Below are 9,986 nucleotides of genomic sequence, written 5' to 3' on the forward strand. Positions count from 1 at the left end.
TTAGTCGTTTGATTATAACGAAAATAAATTGATTTATGAAAATGCCTCAATGTCCTATTGATGAGTATATGGAATGTGAATGCATGAATTGATATGAAACTGAATCGATAGGTTGGAGGAACTATGGTATGGTTCGGTATGGATGGAGTAAATTTTCTCGTTCCATTTTGTTTCCTCTTGTGATAATGTTATTGATGGATGGTAGTGCATTGCTTATGACTTACTGAGTTATAAACTCACTCGGTGTTTCCTTGTCACCCATTATAGGTTGCTTGGACTCATCTATTTTTGCGGGGTCAGGCCGTCATCGAAGTCATCACACCAGATAGCAAGTTTTGGTACTTTCTTCTTAGTTGGCTTAGAAGAACATTTTGGCATGTATAAGCTATTACGTTGTGTTTGAACTTTGGCATGTAAACTTTAAGCCATGCGAAAATGGCACGAATGTTCGATTGAGTTGGATCAAGGGTAGGCATGAAATGGACCTAGTTACTTTCGTAACAGATGCTGGCAGCAGCAGTGTCATGAGATTGAAAAATCACTAAAAATAGTAGGAGTGGAATTAATTGATGAATAAATTATGTAATCGAAGCTCTATGAGTCTGTTTTCATGAGGAAGTAACGAAAAGATCATATGGGCAGTATATTAAGAGATAATCAGATTTTTGTGGGACAGGGCCAGAACGGTTTCTGGATTCCCTGCTCCGACTTTGGAAATTCATTATAAATTAACCAGAGATAATTAGGGGTTGTACCATATATGTACAGATTCCTCTCTGAGTCTAGTTTTCATAGAAACAAACGGCATCAGTATTCAAGCCCCGTGCAGGGAGATATCCAAGTCGTAATGGGAAAAGGTCAGTGTAGTCGACCCCTGCAATATGGGAGACTTTGACTAATAAACTGTACTAATTGGCCCGACCAAAAATTCTAGAAAAACATGCATAGATGGGCACATGAGTCTAGTTTCTGGGAAAAATCACGAAACTGATTTTTGAGTTACGAAACTCAAGATATGATTTTTAAATCGACTAGTACACAGATTGGGCAGTGTCTGGAAAATAAATTTTATAAGGGGTTAAAGTCAGTTAACACCTCGTGTTCGACTCCAGTGTCGGTTTCGGGTTCAGGGTGTTACATTTGATTGGTATCAGAGCTATGGTTTAGTCGGTTCTAGGACTACCATAGCGCGTATGAGTCTAGCTATACATGCCGAATGTTAATGTTTAAATGTGTGATGACTTTCGACGGTTGAAATGTTTTTGTTTTGATTAGTAAATGGACCCCGGTGAAGAAAGAACCCTAGCGGATGACGTTGAGAGTGTAGCGGCTGCTCCTGCACAAGGGACGCCGCCTGTTGAACCTCAGTCATCTGCGAATAATCAAGGTGAGGGGGCTAAACAAGCCTTCTTTACCATGATGAATGAGTGGGTCGCGCAATATGCCCGAACCAACCCGGCTGTCCAACAATTCCCAAATTTGAATAATCCACCCCAAGAGCCTGTAATGCCATCAGTCGCTGATCCTGTGAGGCTGAGTAAGCCACCTATAGACTTGATTAGGAAGCGTGGGGCCGAGGAGTTCAAGGCCATAGTAACTGATGATGCCGAAAGGGCCGAGTTCTGGCTTGATAACACCATTCGGGTGTTCGATGAATTGTCATGCACACCCGACGAATGTCTAAAATGTGCTGTATCTTTGTTACGAGACTCAGCCTACTATTGGTGGAGGACCTTGATTTCCATAGTCCCGAACGAGCGAGTAACTTGGGACTTCTTTCAAACGGAATTCCGAAAGAAATTTATTAGCCAACGGTTCATTGATCAGAAGCGTAAGGAGTTCTTGGAACTCAAGCAAGGCCGTATGACTGTATCTGAATACGAACATGAATTCGTAAGACTCAGTAGGTATGCCCGGGAGTGTGTTGCTGATGAGGTTGCTATGTGCAAAAGATTCAAGGAAGGATTGAATGAAGATTTAAAGCTACTAATGGGTATTTTGGAAATAAAAGAATTCGTAACACTAGTCGAACGAGCCTGCAAGGCGGAAGAACTTGGAAAGGAGAAGAGGAAGGCTGAATTTGAAGCTAGAGATTATCGTAAAAGATCGACGGGTAAAGCTCCGTTCTCAGCTGTAAAGAAGTTCAGGGAGGACATTAATAAGTCGAGGGCGACTGTGGGAATTTCCATCAGGGCAAGACCATCGATGGGCTCCCGAGCTACTTCGGTAGCTAGTGTGGGCAATAATCGTCACGAGAAACCTGAATGTCCCCAATGTGGAAGACGACACCTAGGTGAATGTTGGGGCAAGTCTACTGGCAGGGCCTGTTACGGATGCGGTTCGAAGGACCACTTCATTAGAGATTGCACGGAGCTGGATGAGAAGAATAAGATTCAAGGTGCAAGACCTAGTGGAGTGACATCTAGAGGTAGACCACCGAGAATTTTAGGAGGCAGGGGTGGTAGTCAGAGGGGGGCCTCTGATACGGCCGATCGAGCCGAGAACCGTACTCCTGCTAGAGCATATGCCATTCGCGCACGAGAGGAGGCATCCTCCCCCGACGTCATCACTGGTACCTTCACTCTCTTTGATACTTATGTGATTGCATTGATTGACCCTGGTTCTACTCATTCATATGTATGCGAAACCTTAGCAACCAGTAAGACTCTACCTGTTGAGTCTACTGAGCTCGTAATTCGAGTATCAAACCCGTTGGGTCAACGCGTACTTGTTGATAAAGTGTGTAAGAGGTGCCCTCTAATAATCCGAGAATCCTGTTTTCCGGCCGATTTGATGCTTTTGCCGTTCGATGAGTTTGATGTTATTCTTGGTTTGGATTGGTTAACCGCGCATGATGCGGTTGTGAATTGCAAAAGCAAGACTATCGATTTGAGGTGCGCAAATAACGAAATAATCCGAGTTGAGTCTGCGGACTTAAGGGGGTTGCCAGCTGTAATATCAGCAATGTTGGCCTAGAAATATGTAAGGAAAGGGTGCGAAGCATACCTCGCGTATGTACTTGATGACAAGGAGTTAGAAAAGAAACCCGAATCGGTGCCGGTGGTTTGTGAATACCCGGATGTTTTTCCTGAAGAGTTACCGGGTTTGCCACCTGTTCGGGAGGTAGAGTTTGGTATTGAGCTTGTACTTGGAACTACGCCAATTTCGATCGCTCCGTATCGTATGGCACTAACCGAGTTAAAAGAGTTGAAAGCTCAGTTGCAAGAATTGACGGATAGAGGTTTCGCTCGACCGAGTTTCTCACCTTGGGGTGCACCAGTATTGTTCGTGAAAAAGAAGGACGGAACCATGAGGTTGTGCATTGACTATCGTCAACTGAATAAAGTGACGATAAAGAATAAGTATCTGTTACCGCGTATTGATGATCTGTTCGATCAATTAAAGGGAGCATCGGTGTTTTCAAAGATAGATTTGAGATCGGGTTATTATCAGTTGCGGATTCGAGATTCGGACGTACCCAAAACTGCTTTCAGAACGAGGTACGGTCACTACGAGTTCTTAGTGATGCCGTTCGGGCTCACTAATGCCCCTGCGGTGTTTATGGATTTGATGAATCGGATCTTCAGGCCGTATTTGGATCGGTTCGTAGTTGTGTTTATTGATGACATCTTGGTCTATTCAAGAGATGAGACCGAACATGCTGAGCATCTGAGGCAAGTGTTGCAAATTTTGCGGGATAAGCAGTTATATGCTAAGTTCAGTAAGTGTGAGTTCTGATTAAGAGAGGTTAGCTTCTTGGGTCATGTGGTATCCGCATCGGGTATTCGAGTTGACCCGAGCAAAATTTCAGCCATACTTAACTGGAAGCCTCCGAGAAATGTCACCGAAGTCCGGAGCTTTCTAGGGCTCGCCGGTTATTACCGACGATTTGTCAAAGGTTTCTCGATGATAGCCACACCAATGACGAAGCTACTTCAAAAGGATGTTAAGTTCGAATGGACGGAAAAATGTCAGAAAAGCTTCGATCAACTGAAAACTCATTTGACTGAAGCTCCAATTTTGGTGCAACCCGAATCGGGTAAAGAGTTTGTCATTTATAGTGACGCATCCCTACTTGGGTTGGGTTGCGTATTGATGCAAGAAGGTCGAGTTGTGGCCTATGCGTCGAGACAATTGAAGCCACATGAGAGAAATTATCCGACCCATGATCTCGAACTAGCCGCCATTGTGTTTGCATTGAAAATATGGCGACATTATTTGTTTGGTGAGAAGTGCCATGTGTTTTCGGATCACAAAAGTCTCAAATATTTGATGACTCAACGAGACTTGAATCTGCGACAAAGACGTTGGCTTGAGTTGTTGAAAGATTACGAGCTTGTCATTGATTACCACCCGGGAAAGGCTAATGTGGTTGTGGACGCCTTAAGCCGAAAATCACTGTTTGCTTTGCGAGCGATGAATGTGCACTTGTCTGTTCTACCTGACAATGTGTTAGTAGCTGAATTAAAAGCCAAACCATTATTGACTCATCAAATTCGTGAAGCTCAGAAAGTCGATGAGGAATTGGTTGCAAAACGAGCTGAGTGTGTTCCGAACAAGGAATCGGAGTTTCAGATTGATGATGATGGTTGTTTGAGGTTTAGAAGTCGTTTGTGTGTTCCAAGGAATTCGGAACTCATTCCGATGATTCTGAACGAAGCCCATTGTAGCCGAATGTCAATTCACCCGGGGAGCACGAAAATGTACAACGACTTGAAACGTCAGTTTTGTTGGCGTGGTATGAAACGAGACATCTCCGACTTTGTTTCGAGATGTTTAATATGTCAACAAGTGAAAGCGGAACATCAAGTGCCTTCAGGGTTACTTCAGCCGATCATGATACCCGAGTGGAAATGGGACCGAGTCACAATGGACTTTGTGTCCGGACTGCCATTGTCCGCAAGTAAGAAGGATGCGATTTGGGTTGTTGTTGATAGGCTGACTAAGTCGGCTCACTTTATCCCCGTGCGTACGGATTTTTCATTGGATAAACTAGCCGAATTGTATGTTTCTCAGATTGTGAGATTACATGGAGTACCTATTTCTATCGTGTCGGATAGAGATCCGAGATTCACCTCGCGATTTTGGAAGAAATTGCAAGAAGCTTTGGGTACCAAGCTGCATTTTAGCACCGCTTTTCACCCCCAAACCGATGGTCAATCCGAGCGGATAATTCAGATACTTGAGGATATGTTGAGATGTTGCATCCTCGAGTTCAGTAGTTCATGGGAACGGTATTTACCTTTGATTGAATTCGCTTACAACAATAGTTTTCAATCAAGTATTAAGATGGCACCGTATGAGGCTTTGTACGGTCGTAAATGCCGTACGCCATTGTTTTGGACCGAGCTTGGTGAAAGTAAAATTTTCGGAGTTGATTTGATTAAAGATGCCGAACAAAAAGTAAAGGTAATCCGCGAAAGTCTGAAGGTAGCCACAGATCGTCAAAAATCGTATGCGGATTTAAAACGAAAGGACATTGAATATCAGGTGGGAGATAAAGTGTTTCTTAAAGTGTCACCTTGGAAGAAGGTACTCAGATTTGGCCGTAAAGGCAAGTTGAGCCCGAGATTCATTGGGCCGTACGAAATTTCCGAACGAGTGGGGCCGGTTGTATATAGATTGATTTTGCCCCCTGAACTTGAAAGGATGCACGATGTATTCCATGTTTCAATGCTTCGACGTTATAGATCCGATCCGTCACATGTGATTAATCCCTCAGAAGTTGAAATTCAATCTGACTTGAGCTATGAAGAAGAACCGATTCGTATCCTAGCTCGTGAAGTGAAAGAGTTGCGAAATAAAAGGGTTCCGTTGGTTAAGGTGTTGTGGCTCAAACACGGGATCGAGGAAGCAACCTGGGAACCCAAGAGCTCGATGAAAGAACGATATCCAAACCTATTTACCGGTAAGATTTTCGAGGATGAAAATTTCTTAAGTGAGGGAGAGTTGTGACAGCCCAAAATTAACCCTAGTCGGGAAGTGGTTTCGGGACCGCTAAACCGAGTTACCGAAAGGTTTGAATGTGATGTTTATTGTCTAGAATATGTAATCATGAATGTGTGAAAATTTCAAGCTTCGATTTAGTCGATTGCATGTGAATTTAGTCAATAGGACTTATATGAGAAAATTTTAAAATGTGATAGGTCAATGCATGAGGACCTATTAGTGCATGTGGAAGAAAAAGGGGACTTGCATGTCAAATTCCCCCTCCCTAATATGTAGTGGCCGGCCATGCTATGGGTGGAAACATGTCACCAACATGTTGTGTTAGTGATGTATGGTAAGGAAAATAAAATAACAAGCATGATAATTAAATAATGAAAGGAAGGGTGATGGAAAAAAAAAATAACATGGTCTCACCCCCTTGTTGCCGTGAATTGAAGAAAGAAAAAAAAAAGTGTTCATTCTTGAACATCCTTGGCCGAATAGAGGAAAGAAAGGAAGGGGAAAAAGCTTGAGAAAATCGGCTATGGTGGTTTGCTAGACTAAGGTATGTTTGATATTATTCTTTGAGATTCATGTATATTTTAAGTTGTAAGTGAAAATCTACCTAGCCATGGTTCAAATTTTGTTAATTGATGGAGATGATATTTGGCCATGAATGTTACATTCTTGGTTGGTATTTTGATGTCTTTGGTGATGAGGTATGAAGATGGTTGATTTTGAGTGTTTAATAAAAAGGATGCATGAATTATTGTTAAATAATGGTCGAATGTAGCATGATTAAAGATGTGAATAAATTGAAGTTAAGGAGGTTGTCAATGAAAAATATGAGTTGGATGAGGCTTAAAGAATAAAAATCTAGGTGACTAGAGGTCAAGGACATTCGGTCATAGGCTTGTATGCTAGCAAAATCGGCCAAGTGATTATGTGGTGGAAATTAAGTGTTAAATGGAATGAAAATGATATTATATGGGGGTATGTATATTCGGCCATATGAGTAAATATATAGATGATGTTAAATTTGATTATGTATAATGGGCATTAAGATGTGGAACTTAAGAAATTAGAAGTAAATGAACTTGATAGTATTTAAGAGATAGAGGTGATAGATTAATGTTGCACATTCTGCTATGGTTAGGCATGTTGATGATCTTATCTTGATTTAGATAATTAGGCATAAAAGGGTGGCAAAGGGGATGAAATTGTCGAATGATTAGTTGGGTAACAAAAGAAGCATTCGGCCATCCCTTGAGAGCTTGTGTGATGTTGGGTTTAAAATTAGCAAAGGTAACTTACCTAATGCATGTGCATGGGTGATTAGATTTTGATGATATGGTAGTTGCATGAGGTTATTAGCCGAATATACTAACATACATATACATGTGAAATTGGATTGTAAATATTTGGCAAGGTGGTTAAACTAGTTAAATTATTGATTAAGCTCAAGGAGTTAAAGGAGGTGAATCGAGCAAAGGCAAAGAAAAGGTCATCGAGTAGCCGAGTTGGAACCGTCTTACCCAACACGAGGTAAGTCATTAAGCATGTAGTTGGTATTATTTCAAATGGTCATAATGTTTATGTTTTGATGCTGAATGGAATGAATAAATATACATATATATATTTGCATGTACGTATGTGATGATGAAATTGTTGAATGAAAAGAAAAGAGGTAAGATGTACTGAGTTGTTGATCTCGGCACTAAACGTGCGGGTATAACCATTTATGACCATGAGATTGGCGCTAAGTGCACGGGATTGAATTGTACAGCACTAAGTGTGCGATTTGACTATGTTGCACTAAGTGTGCGAAATGAATATGATGCACTAAGTGTGCGAATTGACCATGCGGCACTAAGTGTGCGAGTTTGACTATGTAGCACTAAGTGTGCGATTTGATTACGTAGCACTAAGTGTGCGAGTTGATTATATACCACTAAGTGTGCGGACTCAATATACATTCGTGAATCATTATGGACACTATGTGTGCGACACTATTGAGTCGATCGCGGACAGCGGATCGGTTAAGTGTCTTGAGTACATGGCTAATAGGTGCTATGCTTATACTTGGTGTTGAGCTCGGTAAGTTTGAACCTATGTGACAAATATACTTGAAGTCACGTACATAAAATTTATCGTAGGATGGGTGAAAGGCCGTTTAGTCGTTTGATTATAACGAAAATAAATTGATTTATGAAAATGCCTCAATGTCCTATTGATGAGTATATGGAATGTGAATGCATGAATTGATATGAAACTGAATCGATAGGTTGGAGGAACTATATATGGTTCGGTATGGATGGAGTAAATTGTCTCGTTCCATTTTGTTTCCTCTTGTGATAATGTTATTGATGGATGGTAGTGTGCTTATGACTTACTGAGTTATAAACTCACTCGGTGTTTCCTTGTCACCCATTATAGGTTGCTTGGACTCATCTATTTTTGCGGGGTCAGGCCGTCATCGAAGTCATCACACCGGATAGCAAGTTTTGGTACTTTCTTCTTAGTTGGCTTAGAAGAACATTTTGGCATGTATAAGCTATTACGTTGTGTTTGAACTTTGGCATGTAAACTTTAAGCCATGCGAAAATGGCACGAATGTTCGATTGAGTTGGATCAAGGGTAGGCATGAAATGGACCTAGTTACTTTCGTAACAGATGCTGGCAGCAGCAGTGTCATGAGATTGAAAAATCACTAAAAATAGTAGGAGTGGAATTAATTGATGAATAAATTATGTAATCGAAGCTCGATGAGTCTGTTTTCATGAGAAAGTAACGAAAAGATCATATGGGCAGTATATTAAGAGATAATCAGATTTTTGTGGGACAGGGCCAGAACGGTTTCTGGATTCCCTGCTCCGACTTTGGAAATTCATTATAAATTAACCAGAGATAATTAGGGGTCGTACCATATATGTACAGATTCCTCTCTGAGTCTAGTTTTCATAGAAACAAACGGCATCAGTATTGAAGCCCCGTGCGGGGAGATATCCAAGTCGTAATGGGAAAAGGTCAGTGTAGTCGACCCCTGCAATATGGGAGACTTTGACTAATAAACTGTACTAATTGGCCCGACCAAAAATTCTAGAAAAAATACATAGATGGGCACATGAGTCTAGTTTCTGGGAAAAATCACGAAACTGATTTTCGAGTTACGAAACTCAAGATATGATTTTTAAATCGACTAGTACACAGATTGGGCAGTGTCTGGAAAATAAATTTTATAAGGGGTTAAAGTCAGTTAACACCTCGTGTTCGACTCCGGTGTCGGTTTTGGGTTCGGGGTGTTACATTAGGCATCAAAACACAACTTTTACCTTTTACGCGATTTAGTCCTTTTTCGAAATTGGATTAGAAATCGCTAAAATTAACTTACCAAAATTTACATGCACTTATAAAATTATCTTATAACACATAAAATAACATCGAAATAATTTTCTCTAGCCTCAGAATAGTGGTTCCGAAACCACTGTTCCGACTAGATGCAAAATTGGGTTGTTACATTTCTTCTCTCCTTTAGGGATTTTCGTCCTCGGAAATCTTACCAGAAAAAGTTGCTCTCAACTTTCACGAATCACTTATATCTTTTTCTCACAACTTACAAAACAACTCAGCTCAAGCTCATACACAGGATTTCTATAACCCTTTTATAGTTACCATAAGAGTCGGCTCAATTTGAAATACTGAATACTGACATTCTAAGAACTATAAGCTTAGAAACACAACTCGTCCAATCCGTCTAATAATACCTCTGTATATACCAAAATAGTCATGCGGACTACTATCGTCAATCTATCAAAATCCAATATGGTATCTCTAATTTACCCGGAGAAGAGAGACATCCCGGTACGAAATTCATACTACCCCTTTCATAAATTTCTTCTCCCTCTTTTTTTTAATTATCAAATGCCATCACTGACAATCATAAATCTAAAATATATCTGATAATTGGCCTTACCTTGTAGAAAATTCACTACCCTTTGGAAGAACAGACAGGATGCTACTAAGAACTCTCTACACAATTCTCTACATAACTCAGAACT

The sequence above is a fragment of the Gossypium hirsutum genome, chromosome A11, assembly GCF_007990345.1.
Source record: "Gossypium hirsutum isolate 1008001.06 chromosome A11, Gossypium_hirsutum_v2.1, whole genome shotgun sequence".
NCBI lineage: Eukaryota > Viridiplantae > Streptophyta > Magnoliopsida > Malvales > Malvaceae > Gossypium > Gossypium hirsutum.